Source organism: Choristoneura fumiferana, chromosome 14, assembly GCF_025370935.1.
Source record: "Choristoneura fumiferana chromosome 14, NRCan_CFum_1, whole genome shotgun sequence".
NCBI classification, from domain to species: Eukaryota; Metazoa; Arthropoda; class Insecta; order Lepidoptera; family Tortricidae; genus Choristoneura; species Choristoneura fumiferana.
In genome coordinates, this window is record NC_133485.1 from 10,916,874 (window position 1) to 10,933,008 (window position 16,135).

At 36.9% G+C, this 16,135-nt stretch overlaps 1 long non-coding RNA gene across 1 annotated transcript; it reads right to left on the reverse strand.

Annotated features, from left to right (window-relative positions):
• Window positions 1–6,404: 6,404 nt before the first annotated feature.
• LOC141435122 (uncharacterized) lies at window positions 6,405–13,866 on the reverse strand. The gene is made up of 2 exons (XR_012452117.1): window positions 7,097–13,866; window positions 6,405–6,964 (listed from the first exon to the last, which is right to left on the reverse strand). It is a non-coding gene; the product is annotated as an uncharacterized lncRNA (long non-coding RNA).
• Between the last annotated feature and the right edge of the window lie 2,269 nt (window positions 13,867–16,135).

The window sequence follows — 16,135 nt, forward strand, 5'->3', positions numbered from 1 at the left end:
GTATGAGAAAACGTAGAATCTCTTGGAAAGTAATAATCTAGTTAGTAAATTAAACTTGTTATTTCGGGTAAATTATAAAGTTCTTTCAAGTTTATCGTCGTAACTGTAATTAAATTGTTTTTATTCAAATATCAAAGTAAGAAAGTTTGACGTCTCTTTGAATAGACCTATTTGTGAATAGTAGTCATGAAAAGATTTAGCAATTATAAAAGTTATTCAACTTTTTTATACCTCTAAACTTTATCTATTTCCAACTAATATACAAACTAAATACTTACAATAAACTAACAGCAAACAATACAACAAATTTATTGTGGAACAAATACAGTTACTGTTATGATCATTATCATCATCATGTCAGCCATAGGACGTCCACTGTTTGGACATAGGCCTCTCCCATAGACTTCTAGTTGCTTTGGTTTCAAGCGCGTAAATTTTGACTAGGTCGGATGACCATCTCGTTGATACAGTTATGGAACATTTATAATTTTCTTCCTTATTTATCTATCTAGTTATCGTCTCAGTTCTATCAACAAATACCTACTTCTACAAACACAGTTCTAAAATTACCCGAAAAACAGCCGCCACATCCAAAAAGACGTGGGAAGACATCGATTATGTCACCGATATCGACATTTGTTATTCCGACCGAATGTACAATATGTACGGGACGCGTGTAAGAAATATCGGCGTATCACTCACGATGGATGCATTATTCAGGTGTCATTGTGGCTGTCTGCTCCGTGGCACCATGCTGTATTTCCTGTAATGGTATCTTGCGATGTGCATACACAAGCGCTTCGTTTTCGCAAAGACTGAAATAGCAATCGCAACGTCAGACGGGGTTCACTAATTTTCATCGTAAATATTTTTCCCAAACCATTCATTAACCGACTTCAAATAACCGGCCAAGAGCGTAACGGACACGCCTGAAATAGGGTTCCGTAGCCATTACGAAAAAACTAAGTAATATTTTCTAAGGATTTCGTATTTTATACGGAATCTTCCAAGTTTAGGTATATTTTATACCTTAGGTTAGTTGTAAGTGTAGTTTTAAACTACTAATAATTCTCAAGCAAACCTAACCGTTATAGTTTTCCTTGTAAGTTTATTTATTTACTACCATCCTGATTTTTTTCAATTTTCCACCCACCGGTTTAGATTTTAGAGGGGGGGGGGGTTTTAATGAAAATTTGCATTTTAAACTTGAATATTTCGCAAACACATCGCTGAATCGAAAAATCGTCTTAGCAACCCCCTAATGGTTTTAAAAGAACTATCTAACGATACCCCACAATATAGGGTTGGATGAGAAAAAAAAATCACCCCCATTTTACGTCTATGGGAGGTACCATATTTTTTATTGTAGGTACCATTTTGTCGGCATAGTTTACCTATAACTACAGCTTAATAATTACAGCTTTCTAGCATTGATAGTCCCTGAGCAAAGCCGCGGACGGACAGACAGACAGACAGACAGACATGGCGAAACTATAAGGGTTCCGTTTTTGCCATTTTGGCTCCGGAACCCTAAAAAGCGTTCATCGAAATGAATCATTTGGGAAAATATTTTCGATTAAAATCAATGACATGATTACCATAATATTTCTGTTTTTGAGAGGTCAGAAAAAGTGAAGAATAGTAAATCTAGCGATAACTTTATCGATGAGTATTATAAACGAGTGATGTTTGCAATGCTTCTATAGGTACCTATTAATTAATAAAAACCGATCAAGTACCTACGCGTCAGACTCGTGCACCAATGGTTCCGTGCGCATTTGTAGGTTAGTATATCAAAATATATCTACACTACAAGGGGCCGTACCTATAACAATCGTTTTAGCAGATTCCTCTTTCTAAGCAAACTTTCACTGTTTGGGGTCACTTGGCTGTTCGGAATTCCCCTTAATTACCCCTTATTCCCTATTCCCCCCATTTTATTATTACTATTACTACTACTATTCGGTGAAACTTTGGAATCATCGTGCAGCGCCAGTATTTCCGGACCGATAACTGGGAATCTTCAAAAATCTAAAATATAAACAAACTAGTTTTAGCCTATACACACTATCAACAGTTGCGTAGCTAAGGGGGGGCGCCGGGGGCGGCCCGCCCCGGGTGTCAACCACTTAGGGGTGACACCCGACCGTGAACATCAGTAGTGCCACCTATAAAAATTCCTAAAACTGTGGCAGATTGCATAACCGCCACTAAATAATATTTAACGGTACTTATTGTACCTACTTAATAGGTTTTTTTCATTCGAGTTTTGGGGTGATACCTACAATATCCGCCCCGAGTGCCACCCATGCTAACTACGCCACTGACTATCAATTCGCGTTACGCCTTAAAAATGTGTTAAAACTGTCTTCGTGTCCGACATTTTTCCCCGGCTCTTTTCTTTTCACTACTTAAGTAACAAACTTTAGCATCCCAAGGTGCTTAAATAAAGCTTCATTTTAATGCACGCTGATAAAATCACTACGAAGTTTAGTATACTTACGTGCTTTTTACACTGCACTTTAAACATAGCCAAATATATTTCCTTTCACCCCACTATATGTTAGAACAGCACGTACACAAAGAGCAATCGTGTACAAAGGTAACACATTGAGCCCTCAGCTAATAAAAGGGACGCCCCCTGTCGGGCGGATCTGTAAACTGTGCCCGATCACAATGATGGCAAGGCGTGACGCTCCGATGCTGTAAAGTTGAGTTTCCACTGCGAGAGTGCTCAAAGACTGCTTAACTTAACGAAATATTTTATTGTTAAAGACATGCGAATTTTTTAATGGAAATGCGTTCTGATTATAAATAAATAATTAAATGGAAGTCTAACATTTCTATTGACTTTGGTAGCCTACTCGTACATAACTTATCTTCTATCTTCGCTTCTTGACAGATGAGTGATAAGTTTGGTAGCTTATGTTACGCGGTATTTATCGGTGATTTGGAAAAAAAATAACCTCAATTCTTTAACTATTAATTGCTCATTGCTCACCACACTGGGGAATACTTTGCTCGGGGTGTGTTTGATCGACTACATGGGGCTAGATTGATCAAATGATTTCTTTCTTTTTCTTAGGAAATGTATGATTAAGTACCTAGTTAGTAAAGCTCATATACTTAGATCTCAGATTGTTGCTTCAGAGATTTTTTATAATGAAGCTGTTTCTTTACAAATAATAATTAACTTTATCTAATTACGTCCGTTTAAAGATTTAAAATAACTTTCGTTAACTATTTTTTGACATAAATTTGTTGATTAGTCCAATAGTCCTGTTAATTTTTAACCTTTTTTGTACGTTTTATTATTAAATAGAGCTATTACAAGCTAATTGAGTGTGAAATTATTTGGATCAAAGTAACCCCATGAACTAAAATTGCTTATAAGTTAAAAGCTAGCCGAGCGATTTTTTTATTTTAATTTTAACATTGTTTTGAGAGAAGTTTCTTTCAACTTTAAGTATAAGTTTATGATCACCCTTGAGTTTTTTACTAACAGAAATCGATAGAACAGTAAAAAACGATTATGTGCTTTTTTATTTATTTTATAACACGTTAGTTTGAGTTTTTTTACGCTTTGAATTTCGAAATTGATCAAAGTATCCCCGGTTTACGGTACCAAATATCACTTCAATTCAAGTACTAAAAGTGGGTGAAATTCGACTTAAATGATTTGACCTTAGCAAACATAATATAACAAATAAAAAGTTTGAAAGCAAAATACATAATACAGTACCGAAGTTGATCAATCAGTCAATCAATTAGCCCTCTGATAAGTTCCTTTTGTAACAGACATTTCCGATGCTGTTTCTGTTTTATTGGACAAAATGAACAGAGACGGCACCATACCACATTGAATAACAGGAATTTAAAAGACTGGTGAAATGAGGCCGAAGTCGTCATAAGCTTTATTGGCGGAACCACACTGCGATTTTGGCTATTCTGGTATTATAATTGAAATTAGTCTGAATATCCATATGCAATCTCTATGCCAAAATCCTGTCAGCAACATGCACAACGTAATAAATGTGGACCCACCCTTACAGCACTGTGTGCATAGCTCGGATATTATTGAGGCAATCGACGAAACCCCGATCGTATTAGGGAAGTAAAGCGGTCGTCCATTACGCAAGCGCTAATATTCACGCGGACATCCAGTTTAATGGGTTTAACCCCTAATTAATAAACGGTTATCGGTGGAAACATGCGATGTATGTATATGTTATACTTGGGCCAATCAACTATTTTACCGACACTTTGGGTGTCTCCAGCGTTACCAAAATTGTCTCTAGCGTTACCAAAAAATCGTACTTCCAACAAGATATTTCACGGTTTAATAGGTTGAACTTACGTAGGATGGCATATTCATATACACCATCTATTAAAATTACAGAAATAACATGTTTACTTACAAAAATCTGCAATTGTTTGAAAAATGTCGCGGACAGATTAGTGTCGGTAAAAATGTTGATTGGCCCACTTACCTACATATGTACATGTACGCACAAAAATATTATTAAATATAATCGAATCTCGAAGCGTCGACATAGGATCCATAGTGTTTAGAATGCCGTTCTCAATCAAAAAGGTGTCAAAAAAAAGTCAAAAAAAGTACAGTGGCGTGGCGTCAGATATTTCCGTGGTTAAGCCGAAGCAAAGATCGCTTACATCTTTCATAAATTCTGTATTCTTGTTGTTGCATTTTGTAAATATTTGGAAAGCCGGTGGGAATAGAGTTCTATGGATGCTGCGCCACTGGAACCGTATTAGAACTCTGTCTGTCTCTTTATTCAGGGCTGTATCTTTTAAACCATAGGGAACGTCACACTGTACGCTTTCTGCGTTCTGTCATCCTCAACTTAGGTATGTATATTATTTTAATTTTATGAGCTGTCCGACGCACAAGCTTGGAAATACTTTTACGGTCATCATCATCATCATCATATTAGCCGTACCTACAGTTTCTTCGGTTGGAGGTGGCCTGCATCCAGGCACCGCGAGATCATGCGCCCATCTCGTTGGTTGACACCCTATGTTGCGCTTGCCGATCCGTGGTCTCCATTCGAGGGCTTTTCGGCCCCAACGGCCATCTATTATAAACTTTTATCTACACTCATATAGTAAATCCTCAATTATGCGTTCAAAAACCATAGTTAATGACCAGCATCGCGCGCAGCGGGCGCAGCTCGTGGGGCAGACATACCTACCTAGTTCTCGTTAATGCAGGTCATTCTCAATGGTTCTTGAACACATGATAGAGGATTTAATATATGGATATAGATAAAATATTGTATGCAACTGTACATAATTAGGCCTTAAAACACTCATGTGACCCTATTATGAAGCACTCGTGTTTTAAGGACCCCTATTACGATACAGTTGCATAAAATACTATCATGGTGGTTCTACTTAAATAATGGTCATTGGATCGGACTGGAAAAATTCTAAAAACATCTGAGAGAATAGTTCAAAATGCAAAAAAGTTTTCACACTTTCATCATAACCGTTTCAAAAGAGAAAATAAATAGCAAAATTATATTGTGTGCGAGTTGTAAAGCTTTTGCGGCAGTCATAATGATCTATGAGAGGATTATTTTACATGTTGAGTGGTTTAATATAAAATATTCCTCATTATTACTGTAGAAATTAATATGCATTTGGGTTTAATGGTGAGTAATGAATGACGTAATACGCGATTTCAGTGTGTGGTTTACCACAAAAGCAACAGTTGGCCAATGTGATTGAAATATAACAGTACCTATTGTTAAAATGTGTTTTTTTTCTACATTGTTTAACTAAATATATCTACTTACTTTTTAAATGTTTGGAATCATGTGATTTTTTGTGTAAACCCCGTCCAGAGTCCGTTTCTGGTGTGCAGACAGCGAAAGTGTTTTGTGCACAGACAGACCTACCGTAAACCTTACTTTAGGAAATTTTGGGGCTATTTTATAAAATGGTTATAAAAACTCAAATATTCATAGCTCGATTAGACAAATGAAGTAAAAAGTTAGGTAATTTATGAGGTAGGTATTTCACTGCCATAGATGGTCTAAAAAAATAAGACATAACGTACAAATTTGAGGCCAATGGTATTAAGAGTGCGCTCAGTCGACTCGCAAGGAGGAGGAAGGATGAGGGTAGACGAGTACGGTCTCGCAAGCTCGTCCGTTTAATACTCATACTCACCAGCAATTGCCTACTTCCAGGCCACGACAATAATCTACTATTACCATTCGAACATCCGCAAGCAAACGCTGTCAAGCTCGGAATGAAATTGCAACCTCACTGAAAACGGGGTAAATTAGTGGGGTCACAAAGAAAATGTGAAAAGGAAGAAAATCTGTGGAAAATTGTATTATCAGGAAAATTGGGAAAAATAAATAAAAAATCAGACCTGGGTAAATATTTCAGATTTATTTTTCTGGAATCGTCAGAGGCACACATACACCGAAGTTGTGATATTCAAAAGCCGAGCATTTAAACTATAGTTTACATCAGGGTCGGTTCTCGCTACAGGTAGGAAGTTAAACTAACTTAAATGTTATGTGTAATCAGATTCCCTAATAACGTTATACCACCATTTGTGTAAAATTACGACTAATTTAAATTTTCATCTCAAGAGAAAATAAACATTTGGGCCCACCTCATGGGACAGGGCGTGGCCCCACACCGGGTACTCCCTCCGGTTTCCTCCGGCGGTGATCTCGGGAGCCTCGTTGTTCTGCCACTGCCGCCACGATGTGATGCCCCGGAGCTAAGCGTTTGCCTTCATGCTTGGATCATGCGTCTGTCTTCTTCTCATGAAGAATGATGATGTTGAGATGAAGGGATGCGGGATAAAACCCCGAGGAAGAAAACCCGAGAATTCCGGTTAGATCCAGTTAAAATACTGTTAAATCTTGCAGTTAAATTTCAGTTAAAACCTCAGTAAAACATCAGTAAAATCCCCTCCAGCCTGTAAGCGAAGGAAAACAAAAGTCTTAGAGACAGAACGGAAAAGGTGGAACATGAAGGGCGTGCCCACACCGTATTTATAAAATTATTTGGAAGAAGGAAAAACATAGGAAAGCAAGGCGAAAACACTTACCGCAAACACGTGGAAATCGTGCATAAAAAAATGTATGTGCTGGACCCGCCAACCCGTCGATCTTCCATCGCCGATTTATGGGTTTGTTGTCGACATTAAATAAGATTTAACTTGAAAAAGTGGAAATGAGAAAAGACAGTCTTTATAGAAAAAATGGAAAATGTGTTCTTGCGTCCGCGTCGCTTCGGCTCGCAAATCGAAAAAAACGAGTGTTGCCAGAGCATTTCGTGACAGCTCTGTCAGTCAACCCGGAATCTTACCATTTTGGCCAACGTACAAAATTTAAGAAATGTTCTTTTTAGAATATAAAATATGTGAAATGGAGTCTAGGATTATTTTTTCTAAACCTGAAACGATATTTAAGAAAGGGAAACGCAAAACTTGGGTGAATAAAGTGTTCGGTCTGACAGACCATAAACTACCAATGGAAAATATGTTTTATTTACTGGCTACACTTGAAATGATTTAAGGACGAAGGACAATAAGTGGCTCACCAATTCACGTCACGGGAACCACAAAATGTTAAGACGAAGCGCGCGAAAGTTTGAAATATGACACTTGTCATAGTGCCGCGAAATTTAAATTTTAAATGCGAAAACGCAACGTTACAATACCCCCTCTCCAAGGGAAAGGTTCACATAGATGTGAACCTGTCGCTGTCCCAGCGACTTACTCCTAGAACAAGTCTAAAATATTTACCCAAATCTTATCTCTAATCTAAGATAACAGGTAACCTACTCCGATCACCTGGGAAAACAACAGAAACCAAACAAAATCAGGACGGAATTTCTACCGTTAAATAAAATTTAACAAACTTAACAGAAAATTCCTAGTAAAATATAGGAATATTCCTAACTAAATCTAAACCTTTCCATTCCAGTAACTATCCATTCCAAAAAATTCCAGCAAGCCAGGACACATCACTTGCAACCAATGTCTGCCAGTCCGGGCGAAGATGTTATAAAACCAACCATGAAAAAAAACACTAAACAGTATCCAACCAAACCAATCCACCTATCTACACTAACCAGAAACTTTCCAACAACCACTCAACTTCCAAACAGCAAAATCTCCAGACTACGAAAAAAAACTCTCAAATAATAGCCGTAAGAAAAACTTACAAACATCCAGCTACAAATCTTCCAACTAACCACCAAAAACTCAAAACCTCCACTTAACACTTCCATAACATCCACCACAATACTAAATAAATCCTCTACCTAACTTTCAAAATATCCGTCAAGGTTCCAAAATCACCACCTAAAATTTCCAATAGCTAAACAGTCTTAAGTTTCCCAAAATGTTAACTTAAAGACCTAGCAACCAACTCAGCCATAAATTGTTCAAAATGGAAACATCCAATCCCGAAACTTTGCCACAAAATTACTGGCCAAGAAAAGATAAATTGAATTCCTATTAGTTACAAAATTATATTCAATTCAACAACAGTGAGTAGGCAGTCATCGTTATCTTGTTATTTTCTTCACAGTCATACTCTTCTCAGCTAAAAATCTCCTAACATACATCATGCATACAAGCTTCCTTTCATACTCTCTTATACATATACACACATACAACAGCAATCTTACCAATAATGAATCAATAAACTTGTTCATCATTTCCTAGCAACCTTTCGGTGTACAACTACATAACCTGTGTTGACACTTTGAAAATAACCACTGACATATCTACATCACCGCAACAACCCAAACTCTACTCACGACCGATTTTACTCAACACCCCAAAATTTTCTCAACAACCCAACCTACTCAACACCCCAAAACTAAACAACTTAACGACCAAAACCCGAGTTAGAACTAAGTTTTAAAATCCTTGATGTGCCAGGTACCTATACCCTGACCATCAAGTCGTTCTAACTCGTACACCAAGGGTGAGAGTACCTTCTTTACCCTGCACTTTTCGTATTTAGGTGCCAGCTTCGCCATTTTAAATTTACTGGCGTCGCTTTGCACAAAAGTACGCTTCCAAACAAAATCTCCCTCTTTAAACTTGGCTGGCCGCCTCCTCAAGTTATAATACTTGGAATTGGTAGCGTGAGCCTTTAACAAATGTCCTCTCACCTCTTCGAAAATGTTAGCCATGTGACCAAATTCTCCCGCATACTCTTCTCGTGGCATACCAGGTTCATAAGCCTTGTCGGAATCTCTGTAAAATTTACCATTAATTACTGGCTCTCTGGCATGAACTAAGAAAAATGGTGAAAAATTAGTACTTTCATTAATGGCACTATTTATGGCAAATTGAATTTTGCAGAGATTTTGGTCCCAGGATCTATGGTTATCCTTTACATAGGATGAAACTGCTACCATGACTGTTTTATTAAATCTCTCTACCAAATTAACTTGCGGCGTGTAGCGTGGCGTGTAGTGCAAGTTAGGAATATTATAGCGTTGAATCATGGCTCGGAATTCAGATCCCGTAAACTGCACACCGTTATCTGCAATTACGGTTTCTGGAACCCCATGAACCAGAATGATATTGTTTTCAAAATGTCTAGCTACTAACGCACTGGTAGCACGCCGAAGTGGGAACAAAAATGTGTATTTAGAGAAACAACAGGTAACAACCAACAAAAATGTGAATCCGGAATTTGAGCGAGGCAAAGGACCAACTAAATCTACAGAGAGAACTTGAAAAGGCCTATGGCAAACTTTGGGCTGACCCATCAAACCAGCTGTGCCTTTAGTGGAGTGCTTGTAAGCTGCACAGCTGTCACAGGACTTAACAAACTCGACAACGTCTTTGTGCATCCCCGGCCAAAAGTAACGAAGACACAATCTCCTATGGGTTTTAAAAACGCCAAAATGTGCTGCGGTAGGGTCACAGTGGTTCTCTTTTAAAATAGCCTGCCTATCTCCCTTCCTAACTACCTCCTTCCAGTCAAACTCGTTCAAAAGGTTGTATTTACTTTTACAATATCTGTACAACTTCGCATCCTTAACGGAAAAATTTGGAAAATTTGCAGGAAAGTCAATACAACCCTTTAGAACTCTGTCATACCAAGGATCTGCAACTGCGTCCGACGGAGAAACATTAATGGCATCAACTTTCAAAAGTCTCGAAAGAGCATCTGGAACGACGTTGTCAGTGCCTCGCCTATGTTCGATCTCGAAATTAAATTGAGAGAGCCTACACCCCCACCTTGCCAATCGGCCTGTGGGATTCTCCAAATTCATGAACCACTTCAAGGCTGCATGATCTGTAATCACCTTGAATGGACGTGAACCGAGATATGCCTGAAATTTTTCAACGACAAAGATGACAGCAAGGGCTTCTCTCTCTGTTGCACTGTAGTTCTGTTCACTCTTAGACAACGCGCGACTCACGTAGGCAACAGGGTGATCAATACCATTGATGTTTTGGGACAGCATTCCACCTATACCATAAGCAGAAGCGTCGCAGTGTACTGAAAATGGTTTAGTAAAATCCGGGACAGCTAAAATAGGAGCAGACACAAGTAAGTTCTTCAGGGTATTAAATGCAGTTTCTGCTTCCTCACTCCAGGTGAACGGAGGAGCCTTCTTTCCTTTGCTAGTTAATCTGTTTAAAGGGGCAGCAACTGTGGAGAAATTTCGGATAAACCGCCGATACCAGGAACAAGTTCCTAAGAAAACCTTGACATCCTTCGCAGATCCTGGAGTTGGAAAATTTAAAATAGCAGCCACCTTTTCAGGATCTGTCCGAAGACCAAACTCGTCAATCACATATCCTAAATATTTCAGGGAACTCCTAAAAAAATTGGACTTTTTAAAATTTATTGTTAAATTAGCGGACCGCAATTTCTCCAAAACCCTGTTTAAAAGAAGTAAATGTGTATCAAAATCTGAGCTAACAATGATGATGTCATCTACATAACAAAATACCCTGCCATTTTCAATGTCGCTGCAAAAATTGTAACCAACTAAAGCATCCATCAATCTTTGTTGTCTGGCTGGAGCTCCACAAAGACCAAAAGGCATAACCTTAAACTTAAAAAGACCACGACCTGGAACTGTAAAACTTGTTTTCTCCTGTGAATCTGGATGTAAAGGAATTTGCCAAAAGCTGGAACTCAAATCGATTGAGGATAAATACCGAGCTTCTTTCAAGCTATCTAAAATCTCGGGAATGTAAGGCATGTTATAAGCATCACCCTTTGTTACTGCATTCAGTTTTCGACAGTCTAAGCAAAACCTCCAGTCACCATTTGCCTTCTGTACTAGGAGAGCAGGGTTGTTCCAAGCACCTTCGCTAGGCGTGACTACGTCTAGCTCCAGCATCCGGTCCAACTCTGCGTTCAAAGCGATCTTCTTCTCTGGTGACAAAGGGTACTGCCTCGTACGCAGGGGAGCTGCCTCTCCCGTATCAATAAAATGTTGTGTTAAATGCGTCCTACCCAGACCTTTACTTTCAAAAGAAATGTCATGAAATTTATTTATAATAGACTCAGCTAACTCCTTCTTCTCCGAACCTAAATCGTCAAAACCTTGTAAAGTGTGTATCTGGTCAGAATTAATGGCATTCAAAGAAAACAAGGAATCAGAGGGGTATCTATAGTTAATTTTATCAAAAATTTCAGGTGCTAAGTTAAATTCCTTCCAAAAGTCGCAACCCAAAATGATATTTGAAACTATAGTTGGAATGAGATGAAACTTTATAACCTTGGTTATATTATTAAAGGTAACTGGGACAAACATGTACCCAATTGTTTTACAATTTACCCCATTCGCAACACTACATGATGTGTGAGATGTTTCATGCCAGTCAAAGCCAAATTTAATTAATTGAAGGTGAGAATTATTCCCCAAAATGGAAATACAAGCACCAGAATCTAATAGTCCACACACTTCAAAATTGTTAATAAAAATATTTAAATGTGGTCTAATGTCATTAGGATCAGGTGAGAATAAAACCGAAGCAATAGATTTAAAACTGTAAAACTTAGCAACTGAACTTAACTGATCACCGTTACATTTGCTTCGGTTAGAAACTAGTTTTTTGAATTTACACACTTAGGACAATTTAGAACTGTGAAACCTTGTTCCCCACACTTGAAACATTTAACAGAAGTAGGTGTTGCCCTACACTTCCTAAAAGAATGATCAGTCTTTCCACATTTGTAACAAACAGGTTTTTGCACCGGTGCCTTCTTCACTGGAACTGGTTGTTGAACAACGGCCGCTACTGCTGGCTTTGACTTTCCACTGTAAGAATACTCTGGACTCAATGTAAGTTTTGGAGGCTCAGTAAATAAATTGGCTCGCTGCTTAGCTGACTCTAACAACCTACATTTCGCCTTAAGCTCTGCCACAGACCGAACTTCAACCAATGCTAACTGTTGACCAAGGCTCGGCCTAATGTTGTGCAAAAGAATCTCCAGTTTTTCTTCTTCACCTAAAGGCACCCGCAGCCTGCTGAAAAGGCAGGACATGACAGCAATGTAAATATGTACAGGTTCATCGGCACCTTGAGTGCGGGCCCGAATCTCCCCTTTCAACCTATAGTCAAAATCAACAGAGTCGAACTCCTCTAATAACAAATCCTTGAGCTCCGTCCAAGATGTGACCTGTGACCGAACACCTCTCAACCAAATTAAACCCTTGTCTACAAACAACAATGATGCAGACTGGAAAAGCTTCTCATCCGAAACACAAAAGGCAGCCTGCAGCTCCTCAATGTTCTCCAGGAACGACCTAGGATCACCAGTACCATTAAATCTGACTTTCCATTTGGATAAATCTCTATCACCCGAGCACACAATATTTGTAGGAATAGGTGACTCTACCTCTTGTTTAATATTTATTTTTGGTTTATTCAGTGCCTCTTCCGGCACCTGAGCAGGGTCATCCTCAACATTCGGATTGTTACGCGTTCCTACCATTTTGAAAAATTAAAAGTTAAACGCGAACAAAAATGGTGGTAAAACTCACAATAAATGTTCCTAAATTCTATGGCTTAACCATTAATGTCAACCATTCAAAATTAAAATAAATTCTTGTGACTTAATAAAATCACAGTGAGATGCTGTACCACAATACACAACAATAAATAAATATGCACATAAGTATCAAAACCAAAAGTTGTTACACTCCAGAAAAGTATGGCGAGATTCTGTACTATGAACTTACTACAGCAACACTTATTATTATAAAAACAATATTAATTACTAAAGAAAATTGTTCCAACAAAATTTATGTAACTTGGTACAAACTGCAGTGTGCTTCTGTACTACAATAGCTATAAAGCTCATGTACTAAATAAAAGTTAATAAAATGAAACACTTCGACAAAAGTTATTAAACTCAATGAAAACTATGGTGCGCTTCTGTACTATTAATCAATGCAACACTTTATGTACTTTGAGATTATGATGTCTTATTGTTAACAAGTATGTGATTCAGACAAAGCAAGGTTCTTATGACTCAGTTGAAAATTTATACTGAGCTTCTATACTGCAAATTTTTACACTATGTACCACTAATGAGAATTCAGTCTTAGATTTGTTCAGTCATGTTATTTATTACTATTATTACTCAACTATTTGGAAAAGGAAGTAAAGTGCAATGTAATTTTGATGTAACTTTGTCTTAGAAAAAAAACTGTTTAAACAATTGTCTACTAAAAGGTTAAAATAAAATGCTATGAACACAAAACACACTGAGAATGTAATAAAATATATGAAAGTTCTTCAATTGAGTGTCTCTCAACTGAACAGAAATTATCTGAAGGACACTTTATGCTATTATTAAATATGAAAGTCAATTAAATTTTCAGAAATGTTGCAGATGTCTATGGGAAGTGGTGATCTCTTACCATCAGGAGACCCACTTGCTCGTTTGCAATCCAGTCGAATAAAAAAAAGAAGATATTACCGTGGTAAAGCCGAAGCATAGATCATTTGCATCTTTCATACAATCTGTATATCTTGTTGTTCTACATACATATTTTGTAAATATTGCGCAAGCGGGTGGGAATATGTGGACGCTTCGCCACTGCTAAATATACACAAAGTCTACCTCTTAAAAATACATATATTTACAAATTTATTATTATTATTAACAGTGAAGTAAAAGCTACATTTATAGGAGAGAAGTGGCGTCAAAAAGGCAATCTCCTAATATGCAAAGCAATAAAATGCAGTTTAAAGTAAATAAATGCAGATTAATGATTTAATTTTTTATTTATTTTAATTTGTAATTTCCTGAGGAAAACCAAAAATATATCAATTTATTAGTAAATTATTCAATTGAAAAAAAATGACTGTGACTTCAGGTTCTTTCTTTCTTTTAAGTTTAAGAGAAAATATGCAAAATAATAATTATTTTAGAGAAACTAGGTGTGTAAGTTATATGAGATGAACGTAACCAATTAATGAGTAAGTTATATTGGCTGCATTCAAGGGCAACGTTAGGCGCGTTTTTAACTATCCTTTGCCTCAGTTACCTTCATGGATATACCACATCGATAAAGTCAATTTTTACCGATTTATTTAAATTTTGACATATTTTTACTATGTTGAGTTAAACCTTGACTGACAAAGAATACTACAGACAGTAGCATAACTATTTGTCTTTCTACTTTGGCTTTAAAACTGTTCCTTTCCAACGGTTTTTAGACTATGGGCATGTGGGCATGTCCTTGTCATGTTATTAATAGAACAAAGAGAAAACCTTCATTTATTTTATGTTCGTTTGTAACTATTGAACTGATTTAAAAGAACCTTCATTCATTAACAAGATTATACTTTCTAAAAGTACAAATTTCCCGCTAAGTGCAGGTACAGTTGCAGGCAACAACTATTTATAATTATAATAAACACCCGCATCAGTAACATTAACCAATAAGAGGCCTGCCGCTAACCGTGATGATTTAACAAAAGCTTCGTCGATTTGTGTTCATGATAACAAATTATACGATTGCGATGATCACGAAGAGATTTCATGATAAAATTATACCTACACTCATTTTAAGCCCTACGCAAAGCTACTAAAAACAGGGCAATTATATAAACGAGTCTTCAAATGTATGAAACCGCATAGCATTGAGTCGGAAGTACAACTTAATAAAATACAATTAAATTGAATTTTATAATAATGAATTATGTAGCTATTTAAAACTTCGTTATGATTAAATATAATACATATACGGTATTGTATAAATACTTAGCTTCTAGTGCATGCAAAAGTATAGGATTCTGAACTGATGTGGGTAAAGTTATATCATGTAGGTAACGATTTACATATTCCCTTTGATATAATTTTAACTGTTCAAATAATTTAACTTGTAAGTAAACAATTTTTTCAAATTAGGTCCTTGTTTTATTCGTATCCCAACAGAACTGCGGTTTTCCTGTGAGCTAAATTTAGCAATTCTGCATGTGATTACAACGGAAACGTGCACTGTCAAATATCATGAGGAGGATATATGTATAAACAACACCACTGTCACAGTGTAAGAAAATGCCACTATGCACTGTTAAGTTTAAGAGTCAACTAATGAAATAAGTTATTATTTACATTGCGTACCTAATGTTCGTAACCTACATTCTTATCTGATTTATAAGTTCTTCCTTAAACAACAAGAATCATTCAAAAAGTACAAAAACTACTCTTCAGCTGTGCGCCATTAAGCAGAAAGGGGGGCCTTAGGGACACATCTTTTTACAATAGCCCCTAAAATGACCAGAAAAAAATACTCTTTTTACATACAATGGAGCTCGTAATGCGAGGGTGGACGATCAATGATCGAACTTAAAAAAAAAACTGTCCTAAAATAATTGTAAATTTTCTGGAAAGAGATTTATGTAGTCAGTAGCCATTGTGGTGGAATGTTATCGTCCACTAAGCAGTGTCCGGTTGCAGATGCGATCTATTAAAAATACCTTGTTTCGTTGTAGTTCGGGATATTTTTTTAATGGGTTGCCAATCCTTGTTTTACTATTAAATTTTAATCCCTAGGTATTTATTTCTTTTGTGAAATGTGCATCAGAAATTAGGTATTTTATACACATAACCGAATAAATAAGTAGGTAATTTGTAAC